At 36.9% G+C, this 15,200-nt stretch overlaps 1 protein-coding gene across 6 annotated transcripts in view; it reads right to left on the bottom strand.

Moving 5' to 3' along the window:
* Window positions 1-15,200, bottom strand: part of LOC143244235 (plexin-B-like) — a 170,989-nt gene that overhangs the window by 135,497 nt on the left and 20,292 nt on the right. For all 6 annotated transcript variants that reach the window (XM_076488533.1, XM_076488538.1, XM_076488532.1 and 3 more), the window contains one exon: window positions 11,063-11,171. The gene's annotated coding sequence lies outside the window, so the exon portion shown is untranslated. The remainder of the gene's footprint in view (window positions 1-11,062; window positions 11,172-15,200) is intronic.

Raw genomic sequence — 15,200 nt, 5'->3', positions numbered from 1 at the left:
CATCATCTGTATATCAACATACACGATCATACTGTCATGTTGATGTTACTCCCCACAATCATTAAAAAAACTTATCTATACAGGAACTTGCGTTACTGAATGTTGTTGTATTACTGTAAAACCTACGCATGACAGTTTTCATATGCCAGAGTTTGTTTTGTAGGCTACCGAAATCTTATACAAATGATTTAATAAAAAATATAAAAACAACACTTAAGTTTGTAAATTTATGTAAGCCAAGAGATTAATTACTTTAGTCTCAACTTAAAACAATTCACGTTGTTTATACGCGAAACTGGAAACTTAAAAAGTTCGCTCCCACAAAATTGTTTTGCGTTTTTAAAACTGAAAACGTTACTTTCGTTATAAAAATTTCATACTAAATGGTCTCAATTTTACAATTTATATTTGAAATATGTCATTTCTACGTTGTGCAAAGAATTCATAAAAACCTTTGTATTTCATCTCCAGAGATGACATGAACCCGTTGCAAAACGATCATTGATATGTTCAAAGTGCAATAACTCGTGCGTCAGTTTGTAACTACTGAGTTACATCAAGTTCACACGCATTGGATTTGTCACTTGTACATCACGAGGAAAGAGACGCAACAGAAAAAACGCACACAAAGATTTGTATCAAAGGTTGGACACAGGTAGGGCAAAAGGAACATTAAACACAGAAGAAACAAAGGAGCTGCATCCATAATGGACCACATTCTTTGTCGGAAATAATGGGTCCTCTACGTGGTTTGTGAGGGGAAGAGAAGGAAGTCGCGAATGCCGGAAGGACCATAAATCACAGAATTGTTCCTCCGCACAAGCTCGAAAGGTGACCACAAGTGGCAAGTTTATAGCATAAACAAATCCCACAGGTTGATAAAGAACTCCCACAGGAAGATAGCCCTGCATGAAAACAAAGAAGAGAGAAGAAATCGGATGATGGCTAACAATTCTTCAGAGAAAGCCAGCAGTTGCAAAGACAATCTCCAAAAGGCAAACACCAATAAACCATTTATAGTGCAGTTCGGACAGATGATGAACAAGGAACACAGTTCTCTAACTAACGTGAAATGAATACGCACATTAAAAAAAGGAGTTTTAAACCGAAAGAAACGACTGTATTCTATATACTTACATCCACACTTTCTGTTGAAAAACTATTCACGTTGACCTTGAAACCATTTACTGTACAATTCTATTTTACAAAGCTCGACAAAAAAAAAAAAAGTCAATATATTACATACACGACTGTTTTAATACGTTTCTTTGGTAAAAGTTGTTTTAAATATGTTTTCCAGTAATGTTTTAGGCAGAAAATAAACTGTTCACAAAATGTTGTTCCAGCTATGCATCAGAAGTACCAAGGAAAACAGGCTCGCTATGACTAATCAAGGCCCTTTAAAACCTGGTGGTTCTGCAAGAGGTTGTTTTTTGTTTAAATTTCTGCGCAAAGCTACACGAGGGCTATCTGAGCTAGCCGTCCTTAATTTAGTAGTGTAAGACGAGTAAGACGAAAAGGAATGCACCTAGTCATAACCATTCACCGCCAACTCTTGGCTACTCTTACCAACGAATAGTGGGATTAGCCGTAACATTATAACGTCCCCACGACTGTTTGGTATGACGGGGATTCGAACCTGCGACTCTCAGATTGCGAGGCGAGAGCTCTAACCACCTAGCTATGCCTGACTTTGTAAAGTGAAGAGGAAGACAGACCTACTGTCACGAAGGGGCAAGGTCTCTTAAAACCTGGTTCTATAGGAAGAAGGTCGTCTAAACCTGATACTGTTTTCAAAGTAGTGAGTTAAAGAAAAAAAAAAGAAAAATTATTCACAAGTAGGAAATCGTCACCACATTTTCTACCATACTGAATGAAATTGACTCCAGTACTCAAATATCAGGTGAAGGTCTTATTAAAAAAGGGATTTTTTGATGACGCACAACCGAAGAAGTTACGTATTAAACTATATCGTATTTCGTCCAACCTTAATTATAGGATCCTTTTATACTCGCAACATGCTTTTGAAAAATAAATAATCTTAAGAATTCTTTCAGTGTCCACCATCAAATCCACACACCAGTGGTTTTCTTGTATTAAACCAAAATGTTCTTTCTTTCTGCTTCGTTCTTTCAAATAAAATCGTTTTAAGGAGGAGCGCTACGCGTTGGGTACAAGACAGATTGCTACCCATCAATCTGTAGAAAAGTAAATGATTCTAACAACCCCGAAGTTTTTTCCCTTAAAAATAATGCCCAATAAATGTCTAAGTACCACACGCAGGTTAACTCTGATTTAGCAATCTTTAAAAAAGATCGTATTAACAAATACGGTCCACTTAAACATTCATCCGAAAACAAATTATGATGTAGGTGAAGTCGCAAGATTAATTAATGAAAGCGTTTTCTGATTTGTTTAAGTTATAAATGTCGCGTGCTTTTATATTTAAGTAATGCTACGTCATCCACATCTTCATCCACTCATCTGTCTCTTGTAACATAGGTGTAGGTAGAAAGTAATGAAATGTTAGTAAGGTTACAATTACAACAGCGTGTGTTGTCATGGAACAGAAATACATTTGCGCATTAAAAAAAGAGAATGCTATAGTCTTAACCTAAAGGTTTTAATTCTAAGTCCTATATAATATAAATTTAATTTGTTGGCGTACAAAAACAACTAGATTAGAATAACCAGATAAACTTTAAGTAACGGAAAACCGTTTACACTGTTACAGCGTTACATAAACACAATACCCATCGTCCCCCCCCAAAAAAAGCCAGATCAATCATCAGTTAGTTGGAGTTTCTTTTTGATGTAACAGTTCAACATTGTTAGCTCCAACAGGTCCGTTTTTCCTGATAATAGTGTTTGGTTTGAATTTCGCGCAAGGCTACTCGAAGGCTATCTGCGCTAGCCGTCCCTAATTTAACAGTACAAGACTAGAGGGAAGGTAGCTAGTCATCACCACCCACCGCCAACTCTTGGGCTAGACAATAGTGTTCTAAAACAAATATTGAAGAGTTCATGTTTGTGTAATACACAGATACCGATTCCTAAGAGTCCAATCTCTTCAAAGCAGAAATTACCGATCAGTACCAATGTTTTTATTTCAACACTACCCATCAATGTCGTCGTACTTGGTGGATAGCTGACATTATCGAATAGTAATGATGGTAGCCTTTGACAAGACATAACTCTGAAGAAACTTTGCAGGACAGAAACGTAAAACCCTTTAAAACATTGAGATGTCACATCCTCTGGAACTTAACTACCATAAGAGGCCGGTGGGCCACGACCGGCTCCCGATTCACTTCTGTACTGAACAATTTAAGAAAAGTTTACAGTACAGAAGCGTTGCTTGTAGCGAATGAATAAATACGTCATTAACCAGTTCTGGTTATTCAATTTTTTTTATTATTATTAAAATTATTTTCAAAAAGCTATTCTACCAAATTCTTTGTTTCTTTCAGACCCTTACGGCTTAATATAAAACGGTTCTCCAATTAGTAGAGAACCCATACGTACTAATGGTCAGGAAGCATGACCCCCCCCCTCCCTCCAGAAACTTTAGAAAATGGTGTATCTTGATGGTAGTTAAGACTGTTGTTGTTCTCCATACTTTTAGATATCTTATACACGTGTCTAAGTGCATGTACCAATTTTTCTCTATAAGACCCAGCCGTTTGAAAAGAAAGTTATGTTTCACTGAATGGTGCTCTTGGTGAGAATTTTATGATTTAATAAGCAGGTGTTTTTAAAAGACAGTACCTAAATGGACACGTGATTTTAAAGTATTAGTATAATGTCTATCAATACTTTGGAAATATACAGAGATTCAGCATATTGTATTATAAACGATTATAGTTGTAGTCGTTATAATTCATATCGCCAAGTGTGATCACGATATACTCGACATTCATGCATTCTCAAAATAGCCTTGCAGCGAAGTTTCCACTGCAAAAAAGCGCGCTCATAACCAAAGCACATCATTTCTTTGTGCTAGTTTTCCATAATTCATCTTGTGCAAAAGAACGACGGTTTTTTACTGTCTCTTTAAATTTTGCCATCGTACAGAAATTCAGTGGTGACTTGACCGGTTTTCATTTGGAATAGAATAAATACCAGTTTCAGTTTCCACCTGCTTCAGGTATGCGATGGTTGAATGAAAGATACGACTGGAAGCCTTATTTTGGTGAACCCATTCCCTATTTGTCTGTAAACGAGGCCGAGTTTCTTTTGGACTGTGTTGCAGTGTTCTGCAATTATATCAGTTATTGTGGTATGTACCAGTAACAAGAGAGAAACCAATCCAAAATATCACTAGTGATCACTTGTAGTTCGTTACAGTCATTGAATCCGATTTCTTGTGTTAACTACAAGTCGAAGCTGAGGATAAAATAACTGAAAATTAAGCGCGGTTCGTGAAATGTAGCGATATCTTGCCTCGTGAAACTGATAATGCGAATTGTGCGAGGAATGACCGATAGAGATCAAAATTATAAAACAAAACTTCAACGCACAGACAGATTACAGATCTGATTCCATAACGGGTAAATAAATATATAAAGATAAGAGGTAATCCTTAATAGCAGCGGCTGTAATTAGATCTCTAATCGGTCAAGAGTTGAAGTTACGGATTAACAATTTTTACTTAAAAGAAAAAGTCAGAATCATTCTACGAGCCGTTATGCCTCGGCTAAAATATAAACGAACGACGAAAGATACCGAAACTAACATTAAGTGTTCAATAGCCACTTAAGGAATAGATAAATCATATTGAAAAGAATGGCGTATTTTACAACAACAACAAAAAGCCCACATTACCCTGCTTAGCAAGGCCTAATGAGTTTCACATTCTCAACATATTCACATACGGAGCCGTTACTAACTGCTCGTGGTCTGGCCTGGATTTTCATGCAGTTGTTTTGAAGGAGGGGAAAAACCGAACAGCGTGGCCTGAATCTACAGTCTCATAATTCTATCATCCCCTGTTTGAGGGATGACACAAGTTGGAAAGATCTGTCATTTTGTTATTTTTCTATTCTCTGAAGGAGATGTATGACATGCTTAAAGGCTATTTATATAGATACAGTCCTTATAAACTGACACATGATACCCCCCCCACCATGTCACGCATTTTCTTAACCCCCTCTACAGTGTCAATTCTAAAAGCTTACGAGTGTGAAAATATATAATATTTCAACAATATTCATCTATCACATACAGTGCCAGGACTTGTCAATTAAACTTGGAAACAACAAATATTAATACTCCAGACCAGGGGTTTTAAAATCTTATCTGTATCCTCCGGGCCCTGCATGGCCAAGTGGTTAAGGCATTCGACTCGTAATGTGAGGGTCGTGGATTCGAATCCTCGTCAAACCAAACATGCTTGTCCCTTTTAGCTGTGGGGGCGTTATAATGTTACAGTCAATCCCACTATTCGTTGGTAAAAGAGTAACCCAAGAATTGGCGGTGGGTGGCGATGACTAGCTACCTTCCCTCTAGTATTACACTGCTAAATTAAGGACGGCTAGCGCAGATAGCCCTTCTGTAGCTTTGCGCGAAATTTAAAAACAAACAAACCGTACCCTTTCATAAAATGTTTTCTTGCGCGCGCTTCTATTTATAAACGAGTTAAGTGACGAGATATAATACACACATCTACAAAGTTTTATATGTTGAAGTAGTAACTCTAATTAATAGCGAATGCTTTAGAAAAGCTGTAGTTGTTATTACGATTCTGATTCAACCCCAACCGCTGTTAGACACTGAGTGACTAACACTTTGAGAAAGCAAACAGAACAGTGAACATGTCAGTTATTCAGGTTTAAAATTTAATTAGACCCCGAGTTAAATATGAGATGGTTAAAGATTTATTTTCACTTTCCTCGATTAGAGAACGAATGCTAAGCTACCTTTGTTTAAACGTTTGTCAACGTGATGGAACTCGTACAAGTTTCCATGAATAACGACTATTACGGTGTATAACAGATTAATTACATATTTTCTTATTACTGTTAAATTTTATTTTAACCACTCGTGACTGTATATCTAAAGATAAAAATTATGAACAAAATATTGTTTATAGAATTTAGAGATGGAGAGAAAGTACTGGAACACACTTTCCGTTCAGCTGGAACATTTACCGAACACTACAATTTCACCAGAGAATACGTTATACCGACGCTTAATGAATAGGGCTTCCGGAAAAAATCAAGCGAGATATTTTGTTTCCCTAACTTCTTAGGTAACAATACTGTCTTCACTCACACCATTAGTTGGGAAAAAATTTATTACTACCGCAATTCCTCAGGAACCTATGCAAGACCTCAAAAGATACAGTTAATTTATTTTTCCAAACTCAGTAAGGAATTCGTCCGCTAGGGGCATTTACTATAAAAATAATGTCTTACGCACTTCAACAAAAACTTGAAATTAAAAAGTTTTCAAAGTTACTTTTTAAAATACATAGATCAAAGTGTGGCTTCTCAAACTAAAATAAATGAAAAAAAATTCTAATTAGATAATAAGACTTAAACTTAATATACCAAAGTGTAAAAGTTCTAAGAATAAATCCAATTTACACGATATAAACTTTACCATGAGAGTTATAGTGATGCTAATGAAATTTAAAACTATTTCTCCAAATGAAAAGTGCTTCAAAATAGTTACAGTTTCATGGATCTGTATTGCAAAATTACACGTTAGCTTAATAAGTATATTATACAAAAATATGAGTCATTTTGTAAATTAAAAATCGGCTTAAATTTACATTTTTTCGGGTTCTAAAGGTTCTTCCTTAGAGTTTAAAAGCCTCACTGAGAGGCCTGAAAAAATCTTATAAATCAGTTGTCTAATGTTTTTCACAGTAAACTAAATAAATCTATAGCACGCGCTGCAGCACTAGGTTCGTTCCCGATCTTCGAGTCTTACTATTACTAATGACGACTTAAGTCTCACTGAACGGTCGTCGACCAGAAAATCGCGCCCATCCGAACAGATAAGAACGAGCTTTCGGTAATCTCTGGAGCCATCTTTCACTGTACACGATTTGATAAGGTTTTCTACGTAGATGTGTTGCATGGTGTATTCCCGTACCGAGAAAATCTGTTAGAATATTTCATATTCGTGAAATAAGACTGAACAATTGAGATTACCAACCATTAAAAATCTTACGTCTCCTCAGTTCCATATACATATTTATTTACCGAAAGTAAGATTGCTTTTCTCTTTCACCAAATAAAGATTCCTATTAAATGTACACCGACAACATCGGTACAATGTGACCAAATCATACCAAATAACGAAGTACCATATACTATAAAGGTTAGGTTCAACAATCCGGCTACCAGCTATATTATAAACAGGAGCCAAGATCTGTAGATAACGTATTATTTTAGGTCTTCTTGCTTTAGGTTCAACAATCCAGCTACCAGCTATATTCTAAACAGGACCCAAGATCTGTGGATAACGTATTATTTCAGGTTTTCTTGCTTTAGATTTAGGTTTAACAATCCGGCTACCAGCTATATTCTAAACAGGAGCCAAGGTCTATGGATAACGTATTATTTTAGGTCTTCTTGCTTTAGGTTCAACAATCCAGCTACCAGCTATGTTCTAAACAGAAGCCAAGGTCTGTGGATAACGTATTATTTTAGGTCTTCTTGCTTTAGGTTCAGGTTCAACAATCCGGCTACCAGCTATATTCTAAACAGGAGCCAAGATCTGTGGGTAACGTATTATTTTAGGTCTTCTTGCTTTAGGTTCAACAATCCAGCTACCAGCTATATTCTAAACAGAAGCCAAGGTCTGTGGATAACGTATTATTTTAGGTCTTCTTGCTTTAGGTTCAGGTTCAACAATCCGGCTACCAGCTATATTCTAAACAGGAGCCAAGATCTGTGGGTAACGTATTATTTTAGGTCTTCTTGCTCTAAAGTATTTTATGTTATACAGTTCATCCCACCTCTGTGAACATTCAACCCGTACAAGTCGTAAACCTGTGTGCAACAGGCATTAAAACACTAAAGTGTGTAAACATTGCGTACGCATTAATAGTAACGGTCAAACCCTACTAATCGGCGAGACATAAACAGCCCAAGAAGTTGACGGTGGGTAGGTAGTGTTAACTAGTTGCATTCCCTTTAGTCTGTCTTTTCAAAATAAAGGAGTGTTAGCGCAGGTAGCCCTCTTGTTTCAAATTTCGCGCAAGTCTACAAGTAAAATACTAACCTTCCCTAATAATAGGTTAGGCTTTTAGCAACGACCGGTGGGATTGATTGTAACATTATAAATGCTACCATTGGTGAAAAAGCAAGAATATTCAGGGATGGGATTCGAATTTGCGACTCAGTTTGCGAGTCGGGTGCTGTAACCACCAAGTTACACTAAACAAATATACGTTTAGTTCAGTCTCTCTACAGCTAAAACATTAGGCCTAATATTTAGGTAAAACAAATTAGTCAGGACTGTATTCATTTGATTATTTCTTTTCACCAAGTGCACGTTAATTTAGGACTCCATACGTTTAGAATATTTTATTGATAAAATTTCTCTCGCATTTATCGCTATACTATTAGAGGCTTGTTCTAAGTAATCGAAAATCTGTACGGCTGTAGCTACGGAGTCTTTAAAGCGTGCAACAGACAAGCATAATAATAAGGCAATTACTGAAAGAATTATGCGTAATGTAAACACATGTCAGACCAGGGAAACGGTCAAATACCGGTAACTATGCCACATGTCTATTTCAACGTGAACTAGAAGCGCTGAATTGTGTTATAATACACTGTTAATGTATTCCAACAGAAGAAACATAATATTCTGTTTAGTTGACGATATTTGTATCACAGAAGATGGAAAAACAAAAACAGTTTTCATGTTTGTGTCTATACCATGCATTTTATTCTCACAAAAATGCGCAGTTTTCTTTTATAGTTTAGCATAAACAATGCCCCGGGAGTAAAGCCGTGGAAGGTACAACCTTTAGCAAATACAATAATTGGAATATTTATGTATAAACAAAGTCTCTCTACTTTCTCCTGTAAATCTATAAAACAATAACCATCAAAATGTTTCATTAACTCCCAAAAACTGTTTTGTTTCAGTAAAAACTCATTCGTAGTATTTCCGATTCGAAATTTTTCATACAATTGTCTGCCCTTTTAAGTATTTTAAAGTAAACTGAAACATTCCAGTCTCGGACAAGTAACAAAAGCTTCAGAGATGTTGTCACAGAAGAGAACAGCTCTTATCTAACATCTCGTAAAGTAAACATCATAACTAAGGCAAAAGCACCACGTGAAGAACGACTTACTTCACGTAAAAACAACAGGTTACGTTAATATTAACTATTTCGAATTTGGTTCTTTTTAACTGTAGCATATAACGTGTTAAGTAGTTTACGTAAAAAAAATGGGCCCCGGCATGGCCAGGTAATAAGGTCTCTCGATTCACAATCTGAGGGTCGCGGGTTCGAAACCCGGCACAAATATGGTCGCTTTCCTTTGAGCGATGGCTGCGTTATAATGTTACGGTCAATCCTCCTATTCGTTGGCAAAAGATTAGTAGTAGAAAGGTAGCTAGTCACCACCACCCACGGCCAACTCTTGAACTAGTCTTACACTGCTAAATTAGGGATGGCTAGCGCCAATAGTCCTCGTGCAGTTTTGAACGAAATTCATAGCAAACCAAACCATTTAAAGTGATTCATAGATTAAGTGGAGGTTTCTGATCAGTTGTTGCTGTTATTCAGTTTCATGAGAAAGGCTTGTTGTTGTTTCCTCCATTTTTATGACACTTTATTTCAACCATCTATGACAGACAGCTTACAACATCTGTTCTAAAATAACTTTGTGCCCAGATGAAGCGTGTTATCATTCAAGTAACCTGCAGATCTTTCGATCCACAGAAGAAACTGGCAGAGAATTCAAAATGAAGAATCACAAGTTTACGATCTCAATAAATATATCTTACTACCGTGATGAACATACAAGGTTAACACTTGTTTCATAGTCTTGTATACATTAAAATTAGTCACATAATCCGCCGTAAACAAATTTCAGCAGCTGAAAAAAAATCTTTGACATTCTCTTTCTTCAAATTAAATTTCGTAATATTTTAATCGAGTCATTAGAAAGAAATTAGTTATGGGTAAATAAGTTATGCAATGAGTTGTGAGCCTATGTTATGACAGTTTCATTGAGGCCACGCATTCAAAGTCGTGATTCGAAAAAATTATCATATGCATTGTACACACAAAAAATGTCAATTACAAACGAAACGTTCTGAAAAAGAGAGAGAGAGAGGCTGGCTCGTTATTCTACATACTTCTTGACATAACCGAAACGATTAAACTGTTTCACTCATTCAGCTGTTAGTCAATGTATTTTGCACGTAGTAATTAGAAAGTAAGAACGGGAAAAGGAGTGAAATATTCAACTCGTAATTAACTCCCACTTGTATGTGTAGTACAATAATATTGTCAAAACACGTAATATATTTTATCCACTCAATATCATTGTGCTCACAAAGTGTAGTTTGTTAATTCAATCTTGTCTTAGAATTCTTAAGATCTCCAAAGCTTAAGTTACTATTTACTGTTTACAGCCACTAGCACAGTATTAACTACAAAACACTGTATTATAAACATTAGAAAACACAACAACATCAACCTATAAATACAAACCTCTAAGTACTACACACCATGTGCTCTTTAGCTTATCAGTTCCCATTTCGTGTCAATTACTCAAGCTCAGCTGATTAGCATCTTGGAGATACACTGAAATAGCATGGATAAACGGCTTATCGCTGTCACTGCACAAATCCTTCGCATAGATTGCTACGCTTGGATTTGTATACTCGTGCGAGCGGGCATTATGCTTTAAAAGAAAAAGAAACGTTCTTGGATGAACAACTACATAACACGACTGATTAGTTAGTGCTAGGAACGTGTTCTTTATACGTAAATTGTACTATTCTTTCAATACTTTTATTATTATTACTCAGTTTAAAATACATTGATAACAACCTGAGCAACTAAACAGATATCAAAACTCACTCTGATAACAGGATTACCATACGAGAAGGCAGCGGGACGTTGTCACAGATCATCCGACGGAGGCCAGTTATCCTTACCTCGTTCCACTTTTTTCCTTACGTTGTTTATTCTGTTAAAGTTGAAAGTGCAAGCATCGAGATTAGTTTATGATAATTCGATATGACAAATGACAATAATAAAAATAAAACGATCGGATAGGAATTGCTCCAAATATACCTTTCAATTACAGTTTTTATAGGTGTTTTAACGGATTATGTATTTCTAAAAAAAATTAACTCCATAAAATATTTTTTAAATCAAACGAGCTAAAAATACGTAATTCAATTTGCTTGTGGGTAAAAAACAATGAATGCCACATTAACGTATGTTTTTTTTTTTGTAGATTACTATTGGCCAGAATACATACAAAACATTTTGGCCCTTACAAACCTATAAAAACCCGTATGTTCTGTGAACTTGGCCAGAATATAGGTTTTTGATAATAAACCAATTTCCTAACCTTAACCATTGATAAAAATCAGTCATTGGAAAACAATTTTACTCCAAATAATTATTATCAATTCATCAGGCGTTTGTCATAGTATTTGTTTGCCATGACAGGAAACAAATTCTCTTCAAGGTCAGGTTTATTTTTTCAAAAACAGTCACATGCAGGTCGGTAAGATAAATTACACAGAAATAAGGTTTTCATCGTTTTACAGTCCGTTTTCAAAAACCAAAACCACTTGCAAAATATAAAATTTAAACAGGTTTCTATACTTTCACTGGGCGGTATGCATATTAAACCAGTAACACCGCGAAAGTACAAAACATCGGGTTTCGTTGTTACTTAGCGTACTCTAGGCATTATCAAAGTAAAATCCTACTCTTATTACATATAACATAAGAGAAATTTATATCCGAAAAGAAAAACCCGATTTGCATCGAAAGGCAAGTTTAAAGTTATCAACGCATTAGGCAATATACGAGGGCTGTTCAAAAAATACGCGGACTGTTTGAATTGCGCGGCTCCAGTTGGTTCCAGAGGAATCCGCTTGGTGTCGCTAGGTTCGCACAGATCAGCTGATTACGACGCCATTTCCCGATTGCAGATATCTTCATTTGTGTATTAGCTACGCGGTTTTAAGTGAAGTGCGATTTTTTCGTTTGGGGGATTTCAGAATGAATGACCTGATGGAGCAACGACTTGCTGTGAAATTTTGTGTTAAACTTGGAAAATCTCGACTGAAACTTTTGCTATGCTTAACACGGCTTACGGTGATGTTGCTATGAAGCGTACGGCATGTTTCAAGTGGCATGAACGTTTTAAGGATGGTCGACAGTCCATTGAAGATGATGAGCGTCCTGGACGTCCTTCCACGTCAACTGACGACCCACACGTCGACAAAATCAACACCCTGATGCGGGCAAATCGACGTCTGACTGTCAGGGAGCTTGTTGAAGAGTGTGGGATATCACTTGGATCTTTTTACGAGATTTTGACCGGAAAATTGAAGATGCACCGCGTTGCTGCGAAATTCGGCTCTCAGAACTCGTGAGTGTTTGGCCAAACACTCGATCACTGTTCTTCCCCACCCCCCCTACTCACCTGACCTTGCGAGTTTTTCTTGTTCCCCAATCTCAAAAGACCCTTGAAAGGAAGAAGATTTGAGACGATTCCCAAGATTAAGGCAAATGCGACGAAGGAGCTGGAGGACATTACAAAAGAAGCGTATCAGGACTGTTTCAACAAGTGGAAAGACCGTTGGTATACGTGTGTGCGTTGGGGAGGAGAGTACTTTGAAGGGGTCCCAGATCTGTAACTTCTAAATAAAGTACATTTTGTTTTATGACGTCAGTCCACGTATTTTTTGAACAGACCTCGTATGTAGTAAAACACAGCAAAACATTATATTTGTCTCTACCGAGCGAGATCCTGGCGCGGCATAGCCAGCTGGTTATGGCGCTTAACTCGTAATTTGAGGGTCATGGGTTCAAATCCTCGTCACAAACATGCCCACCCTTTCAGCCTTGAGGGTATTATAATGTGACAGTCAATCCCACTATTCGTTGGTAAAAGAGTAGCACAAGAGTTGGCGGTGTGTTGTGATTACTAGCTGTCTTCCCTCTAGTCTTACACTGCTAAATTATGGACGGCTAGCACAGATAGCCCTCGTGTGGCTTTGCGCGAAATTCATAAAAACAAACAAGCATGAGATTTTGTAATGTTTGGAGACAAAACAATCCTCTGTTGGCCTTTACAGGTTCCCATCTTAATCCCAAGATTGTAAAATAACTGCCCTTCTCACTATCATCGTGACTGGCCGGGAATAAATGGCTAGTGCGGATGGCGCTACAAAAAAGTTACACCATTTCAAAATGTTAAACAATCACCGTTTTAACTTTAGAAGCCACGTGGACATTCTGTAACTACCAGGGCTAAAAACAAAAAGTGCATGCGCGTTGTGCTGGTCCTGTTTGGAGTTCTTTCTGTTTCGATATCTCCAACACAATGTAACAAAAGTAGAGAATGAATTATCAGCTCGAACGGTACACGGTAAGCACGCGACTTAAACTTCACTAACTTTCAACTACTGCTCAGAAAACAAGGGAGCCAGCTAGCAGAATCACCTCACCCTTGCAATGTGTAGTTCATTGGACTGAATAACAAGATCGTCGCTTTTATCACGATGAAACTGAAGGATCTTATACAACGGCGTTACGTTTCAAACCTAAGACCTTATAACTTGAACCATTTAACAAAAAACGCATACTTTTTGGTTTTCTAAGTCAACATTATACCTGGAACGATCTTTAACAATACAAAATATATGTTGGTCATAATGAGACTTCTTCGCCTCGACACAAGCGTCATAAAGTAAGCTTAGCGTTCATTAAAAAAACAGACAGCACTACGAGAGCAAGCGAATTAACCTGTTAGGGTTAGTACATTCAGAGTGTTGATAAGCATAACAATAGTCCTGTAATAAAGACCTGTAGTTATTACACCCAGTGTTTAGCGTCATGTCAAGCTTCAGAAAAACATGTCCAGAAAAAAAAATCGTTGTCATATAACCTTTAACTATAATCCGTAATCGAAAGAAAAATCAGGCCCAGCATGGCCAGGTAGGTACGGCGCTTTACTCGTAATTTGAGAGTCGCGGGTTCAAATCCACATCACTCTAAACATGGTCGCCTTTTCAGCCGTTGGTGCGTTATTATGTGACGGTCAATCCTACTATTCGTTGGTAAAAGAGTAGCTCAAGAGTTGGCGGTTGGTGGCAATGACTAGCTTCTTTCCCTTTAGTCTTACACTGCTCAGTTAGGTACCAATATGGTCACCAGTTTTCATTTCACAGCTTTTAGTTACCCACACCCCTACAGGTGAGCCGTTTCTGGTATAGATATCACCACCTCTTAAAACGGAGAATGTACAAGTGATTATCAAGGATACAAATCGCACCTTTTGCGACAAATTAAGCCTAAAAAACAAAACAAAAAACATTCAAGTACAAGTGTGAAGTGCAAATGCATGGATTTTACACACACTTAGATACATGCATTTATCACGCCAAGCGGCATTAGGCCTACATAGTTAAATGTCCAGCGTACAAAGAATTTGTAATACAAAAAAAATACCAGACATACCTTATTTATACATTTATATTCAAACAATTACATGTTGAAAAGACTGAGGTACGCTGTTGTAGGTCTGGAAACTTAGACATTGAAATCCGATAAAAGTCTGATGTCAGCAGAGTTTTAGTTGAGATGAAGATATTTCAGTGAGCACCATCAGAACAATTTCGTTTCCTGTTTACCCTGTTGGTCTGAGGAAAATAATCTTAAGTTTTACCATTCTTTTCACAGTAACGACCAAGCGTTGCGTCTGGATTGCGTGAACTTTTGTACAGGCATAAAAGTAAAATTGATTTTTGTTGTTTGTTTTTAACAATTGAAGATTCTGGAATATTGTTTTAATTTTCAAAAATTCCATACAATTTGGTGTATCGAGAAAGACGAAGAAAATCAAAAACTTTGACATTGCATATCTCGCTTTTGACTGAACGGATTTTCCTGAAATTTTGTACGTGAAGTAAACAAACTAGGGAACAACAGATGAAACAAATCAGAAGTAGTTAGGGAAGAAGTACTGAGT

The sequence above is a fragment of the Tachypleus tridentatus genome, chromosome 2 (genome assembly GCF_004210375.1).
Source record: "Tachypleus tridentatus isolate NWPU-2018 chromosome 2, ASM421037v1, whole genome shotgun sequence".
Classification (NCBI taxonomy): Eukaryota; Metazoa; Arthropoda; class Merostomata; order Xiphosura; family Limulidae; genus Tachypleus; species Tachypleus tridentatus.
Note: the sequence above shows the minus strand (reverse complement) of the source record. Positions and strands in the feature narration are given on the sequence as shown.